This window comes from Desmodus rotundus, chromosome 6, assembly GCF_022682495.2.
Source record: "Desmodus rotundus isolate HL8 chromosome 6, HLdesRot8A.1, whole genome shotgun sequence".
NCBI lineage: Eukaryota > Metazoa > Chordata > Mammalia > Chiroptera > Phyllostomidae > Desmodus > Desmodus rotundus.
Genome location: NC_071392.1, coordinates 76,786,924 through 76,801,605, shown reverse-complemented (window position 1 = coordinate 76,801,605; position 14,682 = coordinate 76,786,924). Strand labels below are relative to the sequence as shown.

Genomic DNA, 14,682 nt, shown 5'->3' with positions numbered 1-14,682 from the left:
CTAGCCAGGCCTTCGAGGTAAACCTGCCTGATTCCCACACACCTGGGTACATGGCTTTCTACTTTTGTCACTGACCTCCAGCAGGGCAAATAGAAATCCATTTGGCATCTTTTCACACATGCTCAAGCCATATACTTCACAACTGGGAAATACACGTTAATTTAAAACTGTTTCCTTTGGTATACGGCATTAAGTCATTTGCATAAATCTGGCCTTTGTTAGTGGCTATGTTAAAGAGGACAAGGGTCTCAAGGTCTGGGCCATTCTTACTAAAAGCCATTTTTGCTAAATGTTAAAATATAGCACAGTATTATGCAAACCAGCTGTAAACAGGATGAGCTTGAGGGGAACCCAGCCTGATAAGTGTAGTACACTGCAAAGAAGAAATCAACAGGTAATGGACAAATAGTGGGTGTCAGCTTTGGCTAAGCCTCCCTTTGGGGGGACAGTTTAGATATGAATCTCTGTCCCCTTTTCTTGCTGCAAGTCAATTAAGTCTACCTGGAGACCCCCGTGTCTTGTTTTTGCACAGGGCACCCCAAGTGGCAAATCCCTGGAGTTCAGTAACAGTATAACCTGAAAACCAAAAAGTTCTTTGGTTGAAGTCAAATTCATTAGTTCATCAGTTTCTCCTCAGACCCCTCACATCTGGCTGTCAGACAAGGCTCCTGCTATTGCACATTCTCCTTCAGAGCCGAGGTGTGTAGAGGGCCAGACATTCCGCTCTGCCAGCTTTTTGCCCAGTGCTGGTGGAAATGGGAGCAGGCTGTCATTACTAGCAGCATAACTGACTGGCTGTCTGAGTCACCCCCAGCACTTAATCTGAACCGGGGAAACTTTCTTACTCTACTCTCCAAGAGTCCGTTCTTACGTTAGGTTTAAATCACGTCTCTAGAAATCCAACCTGCGTTGTTTTTAGGCATATTTTTCACAGCGTATTCTTTCCTCCAATCTTCCTCTTTGCAGAGGGAAGCATTGGAATTGCAGCCCCGTAGATCTAGAACATCCAGAAGTCATACCAAAAATTTTTTTGTCGGTTAGAAAATATTTTCAATTGGAAAATTACGTACTAATCTCCACCTAAGGAGACAGAGCCAGTGGAACTCGTGCTTTGAACAAAGGCAGCCCAGGTAGTAGGAGTGAGCACTCTGGAATCAGACTTGGATTTGAATCCCAGTTCAGCTGTTACTAGCTGTGTGACCTTAGGCTGAACCTGAACAAATCATTTTTCTAAATAAATGAAATCTGGAGAAGATTCCCACTTTTCAGACTGTTGGAAATTTACTCTTTGTCATTGTTGAGATTCCTCCTGGAAGAGAAGAGGGACCTACCAGTCTCGTCCATTCACGGTTGCTCCTGCTTAGGCCCAGACCCCTGTGGTCCGCTCCAAGAGGGGCTTTGTTAGTCGCTCTGCCCCCCTCACCAAGGAGGTCTTTGCAGAATTCCCCCAAACCAGGTGTTCACTAGCATCTCCCCAAGACCCCTGCCAGCCATCTTCATCAGAAATCCCTACCTACTCTAGCAGATCTGTGCGTGGGCCAGGGCTTGTCCTTCATGGGACCCTAACACCTTTCCCTCTCAGTTTTGGGAAAATCAGACCCAGGGGTTGAGTAAGTCCCTTGTTCAAGCCCACAACCTTCATAGCCATAGCTCTGAGGGATTCCAAATTCCTTTGGTCACCACCTTCAACACTCAGAGTATCCAACTTAGAGTCAGATACTATTCTGGAAGACCATTAAGTATCTTTGCTTTAACTTACGTAACCATCTTGGATGGTGGTATTCCCATTTTCATACATAAGGAAGTTGTGGTTTATGGCATTTGGCCAAGAGCCTGCAGCTAGTGAGGGGAAGAATCTGCATGTGAATTTAGATCTCTTTGTACCTAAACCCGGAACCCGAGCCAAGGTCTGCTTGGCGTTGACGATAATTCTTCGGTGTTTCCCTTACCTGAAAAAACCGGCGTGGAGTACTTGCATCCCACTTTCCATGTCAACAGTCTGTGGCTCTGTGCAACTGCTGCTTCACTTCCTGTCTTTTTAAGCTGGAGAAATGACTTTTAAACTGAAAGGAGCGCAGAACTGCAGCCGTCCCCTGGGCAGTGTGGCTCAGCGTGAGGAGTAGCCAGTGGCTGGCAGGAAAGAGTGGTTCTCCAACTCTGCTCTGCTGACGGAGCTTGCCAATGGCCTCCAAAGACCCCAGTGTTGACTCCCTTTGAAAAACCATGCAGAACTTAAAAGGGGTAGAACACGGGAGAAAAAGAACCTTTGTCCAGATTTTACTTTTTCCTAAAATTGTATCATGTTTACTGAATGTTTTTCTTGGTGTACACCTTATTTCTAGTTTAAACTTGAGGTTTCTTTTGTCCAAATTTTCAAAAAAAGCAAGAGATTCTGGAAGCCAAATGGGTGCTCTGTGGCTCCTTGGTCAGCAGTGACAGTAGCTACGTTAGAGGATTTGTGAACTTTGAGAGGATTTGTAGGTGGTATTAATAGGCCCAACATGAGTTCACTAAAGGACATGCAGTGCAAAACTAACTTTGTTTCCTTTTTTGAAAGAGTTCGTACATGACGGGTATGTTGTTGACAGATTTTGTCTTGATTTTATCAGAGCCTCTGACCAAGAATCCTGTGAAGATGGTGATGTGTTGATTAGATCAGTGGTTTCCTTTGTATTGTTTTCTTGCCCCTGAGACCAGGCTCTCCCAGCCGTTCCCTGTCTGTTGGACAGGAATTCCAGAGAGCAGGGCCCAGGAATCCGTAAGTTAAAGAGCTCATCTGGGGCTACTGCAGCTGGCCCACAGATCGGTATTTATAAGCCATAGACCGGTTTTCGGACTGTTGGGGGATAGGAAGTCCTTTTATCAAATGAAAGCTTGTATGAAATCTACCATATAAAACAGATAAGGGAACATTTTACTAGTATAATTTCTATCCTCACCCAAGGATATGTTCATTGATTTTAAAGAGGGAAGAAGGATGGGGAGGAGAGGGAAAGAGAAAGAGAAGCATTGAAACATCAGTCGGTTGCCTCCTGTGTGCCCCAACCAGGGATTGAACCTACAACCTAGGCATATGCCCTGGTTGGGAATTGAACCCGCAACTTCTCGGTGCGTGGGCCAACACTCCAACCAGTTAGTCAGTCAACCAGAGTTAGCATGAATTATTTGAAGTTTACAATTGTAATGTTCACTGTAGAATGAAAAAACCAAGACAGTTCTGAAAAAAATCAAAATCTTAAATCAGGTGTTGATAGTAACTGTATAATAGCTATATTCATATTACCATCTTTTAATAAAATTATATACTTTGCCTTAAATCCATAATATTTTAAAAACCTGCTGTTGTAATTATTTGGAAATTACAACAAAGGTTTTTAGTTTTTGTTTAGTTTTTAAATAACCTGCCTTGGGATCCTAGGATATTTTTTTCCCTAGTCTAAGGGAATATTTGTTGCAAAACAATAACCCTGTAACTAAACTTATGGAAACAGTTGCTCACATTCCTTATCATAAATCTAAAGTCATACAGGAAATATCTAATTCTTAGAGTAAACATTTGCCCTCTCTCAAGTGGGGTACTATCACAAAGGGCTTCTCACTGCGACGCAAGCAAGGCCGCTCAGATGCCCGGGTCTCGCCGGCACTCAATGGAAGCTCACGGCGGGTGGGGCCCTGTGCTCGTGCGTGCTTGAATGGCTTCCTGGGAGCAGACTGGGCACACCAGTAGTTTGAACAAGGCTGACGTGGGACTCCAATGTCCCTTACCAGTGTCACACTTACCAGAAGTCCACGTGGCACAGAGACGTGGCAGGGGAGTCGACCGTGGGGCCTGCCGAGATCCGCCAGACCGAGTCCTTGGGATGAAGTGCACAGGTAACATCTGCCTTGGGTGCAAAGTCTGCATATAGGCCATTTTGGTGTCACTTTTAAAAGAATTATAGTTTATAAAAACAGCTAAAATATATCTAAACATTAGAAACAGATGTTGTTGGTATCCTTGGAGCACTTTCATAAGAGTCTTTTTAAAAACAGCCTAATACTGACTGGATGCTTGATTTATGTTAGGAAAAATGTTTGGTTTCCTATGGAATACAGAGATAAATTTGGGGACAACTGTGGAGTACAGAGAAAAATACTACAGTTCAGAAAGTGAGTTCATGTACACAGAGAAAGAACAGGCTACCTTTGAGTACAGACTGGGGAGTTATGTATTCTGGATGGAAAATCAAGGAGGGCTTCCTGTAAGAGAAGACATGGGGAGGTCCTCTAAGGACATACAGGACTTGGATATGAGACTATTAGGGAGAATAAATGTTCTAGGGCACTTTACCATTTGAGAGTGTATTAATTTTAGGGGGGGGGGAAGTAGGTAACACTACCCTCTTAAACAGATTACCTTCTTTATTAATAAATTAATTCTCTATGTATTTTCAAATGTAATCCATTATAAGCTCCAAAAGGGACCATTCTCATATATTTAAACATGCCAGAGGCTTTTTATTCCCAAAGTTACTACCATCAGGCAGCAGTTTGTTCAGATTTAGACCTTTCCAGTGACACTTTGCCCAACTTGGCTGCCCCTTTAATGTCTGCATGCATCATAAATTTGCCCTGAGCCTGGCCTCTGCAAGAATTATAGCCGTTCGTTCCTCCCACCCACCTATTTGTTCACCCACACTGGTATATTGAGCACCTATTTATGTGCCGGGTCCTGGGGAGTTCTAGGCATCCGACAGGGAACAAGTCAGAACTGGACAGGTGAATTGGATACCTGGAAACCACCTGAAGTTCTTATCGTTAAACTGTGTTTTAAAAAGATAACAATGTAACTTTCCCTACTAACTGATAACAGCATAAAATGTACACCTCCCAGAGCTTTTACATTTTAACAGGGATCAAAGCTTTGCCTAGAACTGCTTCTAATCAGGTGTGTGTGAGGGGAATTGTGGTTGGAGCCTTGGGACTTTTCCAGCTTATATTGCTTTTTAAGCAGCCAAGTTGGTACTGTCCTATCTGCACTTTGTGGTGGGGACTGGCTCTGATAATACTCTCCCCAGGAAAGTGGCTTACAGAGAACTCTACCGCACAAGAAAAATCAATTGGATGTGCCGTAAGGGAGAAGAGCTCTTGTCATGCTTTGGGGCGGGAGAGCAGAGCGCAGAGAGGGCGTGCGGCCTGGGGCAAGTGAGACTGCCAGGTGCCGTTGGTCATCGGACAGGTCACTTAATATCTCTGCATCTGTAAATGGGGACAATCTCATATGAGGATAGTACCCCTTTCAAAGGATTGTTGAGGGTCAGATATGTTAATATATAGTAACAGAATATTTAGAATAGGGTAAGCATTCAATTAAAATCAGCTATTATTTTCTTAGCTGTGTGGTTTTCAAGTTTATCCGTTTTCCTGAGAATATGTGGTAGGTACAAAGTAAGAGTGGGTAAGAAGCTAGATCAGATGAGGATGGTTAATCCCTCTTCCCTCTCTCACACTCCCCGCAGACCCCCGAGTTGCTTATTTTACAAGCTGTAGCATTGTGTTTGAATGTATGACCTTGAACATCTCTGATTAAGTAGTTCTGGGCAAAGCTTTAATAGTTGGAAAATAAATCAGGCCTCCCACACATACCTGCTCAGCCAAGAATTTGTTTGCCCCAGGAACTGTGGGCGGGCGGGAATGGAAGCAAGGACACACCCAGGCTCATGTGAACTCCCTGTTCTTGCCTGAGATTGTGGTGTTACCAGTGCTTCCTGGTCATTTCTTTTCTTTTTTTTTTTAATTGTCACTGGAGAATATGCTTTTGTTGATGAGAGGAGAGGGGGTGGGCAGGTACAGAGAGACACCGATGTGAGAGGGAAACATCAGTCGGTTGTCTCCTATATGCACCTCTGCTGAGGAGTGAACCTGCAAGCCAGGCATATGCTTTGACCCACAGCCTTTTGGTGCATGAGATGACACTTCAACCCACTAAGAAACCCGGCCAGGGTCCCAGTCATTTCTTTTCATTCTCAATCTAGAGAAACAAATACAGGGGCCAGCATAAATAATGCCCCTCTTTATTACAAAGTCTTTTATTACAGAATCATCAGCATATAATTCTGTAACCTAACAATATCACACTCAAACACACCCTATAACATTTTATGTGAAGTGTTCAAATTGAAACTATAAATTATTACACCCATATTATTACCCTACCACCCACACTGAAGTATGTGTTATTTCTGCCGGACCCTGTATTTTTATTTCTAAAAAAAATATTTTTTCTCTCTCCTGGACTCCAGGGGAACACCCCCCACCTTCTCATTGTGTGTCTGTTTTCTAAAGTTTGGCTCTATATTTGACCCTTGGTACTGCACTTGGGCAGACTTCTCCCAAGCCCAGGATGGCAACATACAGTGTACAGTGGCCCTCTGGGCTCCCCGCATGGATCCCAAGTTTCAAAGTCTGTGGCAAGGCCCTTTGGAAATGTTCTGGAATTTTCTGTTCTTGTAGTGGGGGTAGGGGGTCTCTGCCCCCACTCCGCCTGTGCACTGGGGCATCCTGGGGAGATGGTTGAGGGCGGTTCAATACAGCCCTGTAGAGAGGGCTTTATTTTCCTGTTCCTGTGGAACGGGCCACATCGGGACCTGTGGTCTGTGTGACCTTCAGTTACTGGTTCCTGGTTTCTTTCGTGTTTTCCTTTTCAGCCTATTGAACATTTAATCCCATTGTCCTAGCTAAGTCACCTCCTGAGAGCAGGTGCGTGCTTTCTGTAACTGAGAACAGGCGTGTGTTGGGTCCTGTCCTGTGGGAAGCAGCCTGGGACAGGGTGGAGAAAGGGCTTCAGCCCAGGGAAATACTCTTGGCCAGAGCTAAGCTTAGGAAGCCATTTGACCTCCCTGTGCCTGCAGAATCACACCTCCGCTTCTGTTCAAATCCCGTCCCCATTCCTGTGCCCGGCGTCCTCTCCAGGTGAATGGGAACCTGGGACACCTGGATCCTCAGGGACACTCCTTTTCCTCAGTTTCCTTTTCAGATTATGGAAGCCAGGGGTGGTAGGTATTGAGTGCATTCTTTCTAATAAGCTGGCTGGGCTTTGAGATGGGAGACTGGTATTTGCCCAAGAGTAGTTCAAATCCAGACGGGCTTCCCAAGAAGCAGTCTTCTCCCTCATGGCCAACCAAGCAGTTTCGGAGGCAGCAAAACCCACTGCTCAAATGTATGAAAGAACTGGCAAAACTAAAAGTAAAGAAGATTTTGTTTTGAAAATTATACCCTATCTACCAGCAGCCTCAAATCTAGAGTAACCACCAGACATCCTGTTCCTCCCCGTGTTTGCTGCTTGGCCCTGCGGCGGTAGCCTGTTTGTTGTAGCTGTGCTCAGGGTCTGCACCGGCGTCTGCCGCCACATTCTCTGTCACTTGACCAGCCCACCTCACTGCCACTGTAAAACCTGGAGGAGAGAAAGGCTTTTTAAAGAAAAAGTTACTGTTAAAATAAGCTTGTCGGATGCTATGATAATGGCAAGCCAGAAGTCTTATGCCTGATGCCTCTGAAAAACATATCTTAAGGTGGTTGTTTAACGTTTCATGAAGTGAAATAAAGACCTTCATTAACTCCTCAACTAATGGTCTAGTTAGGAGAAGACGCATTGTGCTTCCCTCTATAATAAGGAAAGGGAGTGGCAGTTCCAATGCAAAAGGTCCTGCCACCCTCTGCCGGGACGCTGTGGCCTCTGTCACGCCTTGCCCCAGAGCAGCCTGGGTTGGCAGTGGCACCCGCAGGGCCCAGAAACCACCCTGGTGCCGCCCAGAGCAGCAGCCCAGCAAAGACCGTGGGACTGAAGGAAGCAGGCTGTTGGGAGGTAATAGTGAGAATGTGTTCATGACCATCAGTTGGGGAGTAGGGGGGAGGGCACCCAGTTTGGGTGCCGGTGCTAACGCAGAGCCAGGCTCTGTGGGACGGTCGTCTGGTCTCAGGTGTGGGCTCACTTGTCTTCTGTTCTTTGGGAGGGGAGCTCGCATGGTTTATGGAAATCCTTCCAAGCGCTAGGTATTGTTACTAGCGATGGTTCTGCAGTTCCCAGGTTGATTCACCTGTCACTCCCTTGACAAGTCCCAATCAGAATGGCCCTTCATATAAGTGACCACAGAGCACATACTTGCCATGTTTTGAAAATTGCCAGTGGTGGTCCGAAAAGCAGATTAACTTGGGTGTAGATTCTTAGGAAAACACGAACAAACTGTGAAATAAAATTTCCTTCATTTGTACTAATTAGTAATTAGGATAAAGGTTGTCATGGATTTGGGGAAGTTTGAAGATACGGTTTGCTTTCTGGTGTGCAGAGTTTTAACAGGCTTGCAGAGCATCACAGGGTGTTCCACCAGTAGCGGCCCCTGTACTTGCTTTAGATGTACTCAGTCCAGGCTCAGTCCAAATGTCCTGGGCCTGATTGCTGCAGGCTTCCCGGTAACAATGAAATATTTTTTTTAGCATGCAAACTTACAGGAAAAATTACTTTCACTATTAAATAACATGCACGCATATGTGTGTATTTAGATTCATAAAAACAAAATATTGGAACTATTTCTAAACAGCTGTTAACAATAGTTAGATTAAAATATACATAAAATGATAAACCTCAATGAAGGCCACACTAATTCATGTCTTTCTACATAGAATAGGTTCTTTCAAACTAACTTCCTTCCCAGCATCAGAATTCCTCCTGTCGTGTACATGACAGGTGATGATGTAGGCACCATCTTCTCTCCCTTTACTTCCCTCCTCTCCTCTGCCTTCACTGGTCATCAAATGAGCACTGTGTCCAGGCCACTCCCTGGGCCCTGCAGACACACAGAGAAGTGCCCCGTGATGATCCTGCCCTCGGAGGCCTCCCAGTCTAAGAGTATGTGCAGCAGACTGAGGGGCGCAGGGAAGAGGTATGGGAAATTACCGGGACGAGGAGCAGGCTCTCCCCTGTGCAGAGGGGGGAGACAGCACAGGATTCTCAGAGAAGCATCCCAGTGCAGCACGTGAGATGCCAAGAGCGGTGAGACTGTCTTTGGGCGGCAGCAGGCACCCAGGGGGATTGTGATGTGCAGATGCTGGGGATGGTCAGGGTGGCGGGATGAGGCGCTCTCAGCAGTGATGGGAGCTCACTACGTTGCAAAAAAAAAAAAAAAATAGTTCTGTGGTGGAGAAGTGTGTTTTGTTAGACAGTGTTTCCTTATATTGTGCCAAGTCCTCCTCCTCTTCTGTTTTACCTTTGGGTTCAAGCCAGAGGAGCAGCCCAGAATGAGCCTGTCTGCTTTCTGCCACATGTTTTTATATGTAGGTGGTCTGCCGCTTTTTTACGCCCCAAGCTGTGTACCGTTTCTCCTCCTTATTAGATTTTGGTTAATAGTTTGTTTCCTTAGTGGAACCCCACGATAATTCCAGTTGGTCTTTTCAGAGCGTACACACAGTTGACTGTGATCTCCTGGGTTGATCTCGTAGATCTCCAAAGCAGTTGTTGCCACCGGGCCCTCTAGTCTGTTGGCCTCTTTTCTGCTGCGTTCCTCCGTCTGGCTTTACAGGCTCCCAGAGGTGGGAAGCCGTCTGAGGGGCTAGTTCTGCCTCTTTCCCTGCACACCACCTCCCTTTGTCATCTTAATGCTCTAGAGGAAGGAAAGGTAGGCCTTTCTCACACACGTGCTGGGCATCCTTGTCCTAGAGAAGTCGTTGGGTTTTGTTTTTTTTTTTTTTTACAGTCTCACCTCTATTATACTTTAGATGCAAACTAAGAAAGAAATAAAGACGTATGAAATGTTAACAAAAATGAACTGAAATGAACTAAAGTCACTCAGAAGAGTCAGGGGAATGTTGTAACTCAGGTTCCATTTTCACATGATTATCTGTAATTAGAAAGTACTTGGTTATATTCTGTAGGAGAGATTTGGCCATATGTGTAATATGAGACCCCGCTGTCTGAAAGTGGTGGGATTGGGTCCTGGAGAGAGATTTTCAAGGGCTAGTTGTTACAAAAGCCAGTACCTGCAAGCAGTCACTGATAAAAAATCTGTACTTTCCCAGCCAAGCCAGGCCTGTCTGTGGATTAGCCTCTGCACAAAAAGGTTGAGATGGAAAATGTTCGTTCATTTTGGAATTACGCACCTCTTGGAAGATGGGAGCTTGCTTGTTAGCAGTGGTCCTTTGCAGGGACTCCTGCTTACATCGGAGTGGATGAGTGAAGGAGAGGGAGAATAAAAGAACATTATGTGGTTGCTCAAGTAGAAGTTCCTGATCTAATCAGCTAGTTAAGGATGCTCCAGAAAAGACTGTTTGCTGGGATTTAATTACCCGACCATGAAAGGCAGAGTCTTGTTTTCAGTGTGAAACAGTGTCTTCACTGCGGTTGTTTCAGTCTCTGTCAGTGGTCCTTACGAGGGGATGGAAGGGAGAGGGGAAGGAGAGGGGAGGGTAAGTATTCCTGCCACTCTGTACCTGCTCAAACTGGGGTCTGTGGACGAGCCACGGCAGCACCCCTGGAGAGCCGACTAGAACAGCAGTCTCAGGCCCAAACCAGAGCCACTGAATCCGAATCTGCATTTTAAGAACCCCCCCCCCCCCAGGTGATTGCCATGCACATCGAAGTTTGAGAAGCACCAGTTCAGTGGGCGATGGCAGCGCCCGATTCACACGGATGATTTACCTGTCTGGGCGCACTTTGAGAAACGCTGAACGGATAAAGCCTGTCAGCTCTAAGTATTCAGTGTCATGAACCAGAGTTTAATTTTGTTGGTGGCTGGAGACCAGGCCAGCCAACCCTGTTTGATGAGACAGCCGCGCTCTGTTTAGGGGGGGACGGGGGTCTGCGTGCAGCACGCTGCTCCTTGAGGCGGCGGAGGGCTGCTCTCCTGCTCTGCGGCGTTCGGGCGGCTTCCGCGGGGGCAGTCAGACAGTGACTGCCCCCTATTTTTCTGAAGTAGTTTTTCTTTTTACTTTTATTTGTGCTTAATTTGCTTATACTTTGTGTTTTTATCTAATTTTTCAATTACAGTTGACAGCGTCCTTCTGTGTTAGCGTCAGGCGCACAGCACAGGGGCCAGGCAGTCAGGTGCTTCCCACAGCGCCCCCCTCGGTGGTTCCGGTTCCCGCCTGGCACCGTACGCGGTTACTGCACTATTACTGACCGTGTGCCCTGTGCTGCACTTTACACCCCCGTGGCCCTTCTACGACGGCCAGTTTGTATCTCTTAAACCCTTCACCTTTTTTCACCAAGTCCCCCAACCCCCTCCCACCTGGCAACCATCAGTCTGTTCTGTCTGTGAGTCTGTTCCCGTTTTGTTTGTTTATTTTGTTGTTTAGATTCCACATTCAAGTGAAATCATATGATATTTGTCTTTCTCTGACTGACTCACTTCACTTAGTATAATACCCTCCAGGTCCATCCCCCCCCCTCCCATTAACCACAGAGGAGAGAATAAAAAGGGCACTTTAAGTTTTTTAGACTTCCATCTTGCCCTTTCTTTACTTGACAGCATGCTATCCGCATGGGTTTTTTCAGGGAAAGAGTCTGTGCAGAAATGTGTGGCTTCCTCAGTGATGTGTCAAGCATGCTTCTGGGCTAACTGGCACTGCTGACAAATGTCAGGACTAGCTCATAGTGACTTAAACCTGGCTTTAATAGGAATACCCCTGCTTGGGGTTTCTCCTGCTGATACATCCGTACATCTTCAAGTGGAAAACCTTTTGTTAAAGGGAGTCATCACCCATTGTGGTCACATGTGTAGAACGATCTTTCTCCTTACCTAAAGAAGCCTTTATTTTCAAAGTAAAGGAGAGATGCTAATGTAACAAGTACTGCACTGTTACAGCAAATGCTTGTATGTGTTCAGTTCTTTTATAACGTGATGCAAAGATTTCTTTTTGTCTGATCTTTTCCACTATCTGTGATGCTCATCTATTACTTCTATAGCAGATAAAAATTCACTAAGTTTTTTTCTGTAAAAGTAACAATTAAAACAAAAACAAAAACACCTTGTAGTGGTAAAAGGATTAAGATGACAGGGCATTTCCTTCAAGTTCCAGGAAGAATCTCTTCACTTTTTAGGAGTAGCTGCCTTCTAGCACAAGCCACTGTGATCTCATGCTTTGGGGTGTTCCAGTGGCCCAGTGACTGATCTTGCTTCTTGCTGCTTCCTCCCGTGCTTTCTGCTCAGTCTGTTCTCAGCACAGCAGCCAGCTCATACTCACTCCTGCCCAGAACATCTCAGTCGTGTTCCATGGCCTCATCGTGCCCTAGAAGCCCAGGACTCACCCCTCTGATTGCATGTCCCACTATCATTTCCTCTGCATGCCCCTGTCAGACAGGCTACCCTTCTGCCTCAGGACCTTTGCACTTGCTGACCTGTCAATCTGAAACTGTCTGCAGATACTACGTGACTCATCCCCAAACTTCCTTCAGGTCTTTACTCATTTGTCAGTTTCTCAGTGAGGCTTTCCTTGACCACCCTATTTAAAATTTAACACTCTTCCGCTCATACACCTGACATATCTGGTATTGTCTGTCTGCTCCAAGAATGTTAGCTCTTTGAGAAGAAGGGGTTGGTCTTGTTGAGCGTGTGCGCACAGCCCCTAGAGCAATGCCTGGCTTATTCAAGGTGCATGCTATTTGTCGAGTGAATGAGTGCAGCTGGCCCTCTCCAAACTCAAGACCAGATATGAATTTGGGGCCAAAAGCATGTGGGGCTTCTTCCTATCAATTTTGCTTTCATCCTCATCACATAAGAGGACTGAAATGCTAGGAGAACATCTTTAAAATATTAACTACAGCTGTGAGCCATTTAAAACATTCTACGTAGTAGGTTAGGGAATGTCATCTAATTGTTGATTTGTAAGGCAAATGGGAGAACACAGTCGCTACACAGCAGGCCTCCCGTGTGCCAAGTATGCAGAGTCAGGCCCCGGGGACAGGAGGAGGTGCAGTGTGCGGAGCCTGCCTCAGGGATCCCCACGCTTCCTTGCCGTCAGCCCCTCATGGTGGCAGCACCCTACCACAGACTCGCTCTTTCACGCCAACGCCCCCTTCTCGGAGGCCTGCTGCTCTGGGTGCGCCTGCCTGCATGTCTGTTTGCCAGTGTTGTCTCACCGAGGACTTCCTTTGGCTGCGATTTATGTTTTCCTTTTGTTTGTAGTGCTACTTAGTAACCCGCTGCCACAAGTCCTCTCTGCGCAGTTGCTGTCCAAAGGTGTCTTGAACTTTGGGCTCTATTTCTCTTCTAGTATTGTAAGGTTTATTTTGGCCCTGGAAGTCAAGGAAACAAAGGTTACAGAAGAGAATATAGATGGTGCTCATCTAATTACTGGTGCCCCAGAGGTGGAAGGGCATATTGGGGGGCACGGAGCCCTCCCAGGGAGGCCGTGTGGTCTGCCTGGCAGAGTCATCCCTGTTGTGGTGACAGGCGCCACCGGTGCTAATAGCCCAGAGCTGGCGCTCATGCAGCGGCCCATGTCCTGGGTGGCCACTGCTGTGCAGCATGCTAACAGAATGCGTCCCCCCTCGTGGAGCTTCTCACAGTCAGCGAGAGAGAGAGAAGTGTAGGTTAATAACCATGGAAATGTGTGACTGTCGGCTGCGGTAAGGGCTGTAAAGGAGACGATCGAGGTGCTGTGGGAGCTGTGTCCTCGTCCTGGAGTCCTGTGACATTTGAGCTCAGATCTGCAGGTTACTAGGCGTGTGCATGCTCCAGAGGGAAGGGGCAGAGTGTGTGTGTTCACCTCCGGGCAGAGGAGAAGAGGTGTGCAGAATCTGAGGGAGTAAATGGAGACCAGAGGGGCTGGAGTATGAGGACGACAGGGAGAGTGGTGCGTGGAGGGCTGGAGAGGTGAGCAGCACCAGGGGAAGGCCTGCAGTCCACTTCCGGGTGTTTATTGTAAGACGGATGCAGAGCCTTAAAGGGGTTTTGGTGAGGCGGAGCCACGATCTGTTTTCATTTTTAAAGGTTTGCTCTGGACACATTGTGGGCAGTGAACTGGGAGGGAAAGGGAGGGAGCTGAGAAAACAGCTTAGAGGTGTTCTTGTTTGTCCAGGAGGATGATGGCAGCTGATCTGGAGAGAGGATGTTGGAGGACGTTGGCATCTAGGTTTTGATTGCTCTGATAGGCTCACTGGGCAGCCTTCTGTTAATTTGGCTTGATCTTGACCTGTCTATGAGGTGCTTATCCCTGGGGTTTCAGAAACACTTGTCGATTAAAGAAATGTCAGTACATTAGTCAAGCTGGATGGAGCAAGTATCTAGGCTCTCTGACAATTATGTTTTTCCTTATAAATGAGTGCATAGGCATTATAGCTTTATACAGGGTGAGGCAAAGTCGGTTTACAGTAATTTATAAGCAATAGTACGAGAATGAACTCCGTGTTTCACATACTCACAACTGTAAACCTACTTCTGCCACACCCTGTGTACCCATCAGTCTGTTGTGAGCTCTGTTTGCCTGAGTCAGTATTGATGAACATGATCATTCCTGGAACCCGAGTGATTTTTGGACCTGGTATTTTTGGAGCCTGCAGAGTTGAGAGATAAAATGTAGACATCATGAATTCCCCCAAGGTCATTGTCACCTGGTGGAGACTCTCTGAACAGCTACCTTTCCTAGGTAAAAATTTCCCTTTTAGTGATGCTTTCCCATGATCATTTAAAAAAAAATTTAAGTAAATCTGTA

The 14,682-nt window shown here is 46.3% G+C and overlaps 1 long non-coding RNA gene across 21 annotated transcripts in view; it reads left to right on the top strand.

The window, feature by feature from the left end:
- Positions 1 to 14,682, top strand: part of LOC112299748 (uncharacterized) — a 198,199-nt gene that overhangs the window by 93,570 nt on the left and 89,947 nt on the right. The window lies entirely within an intron of this gene.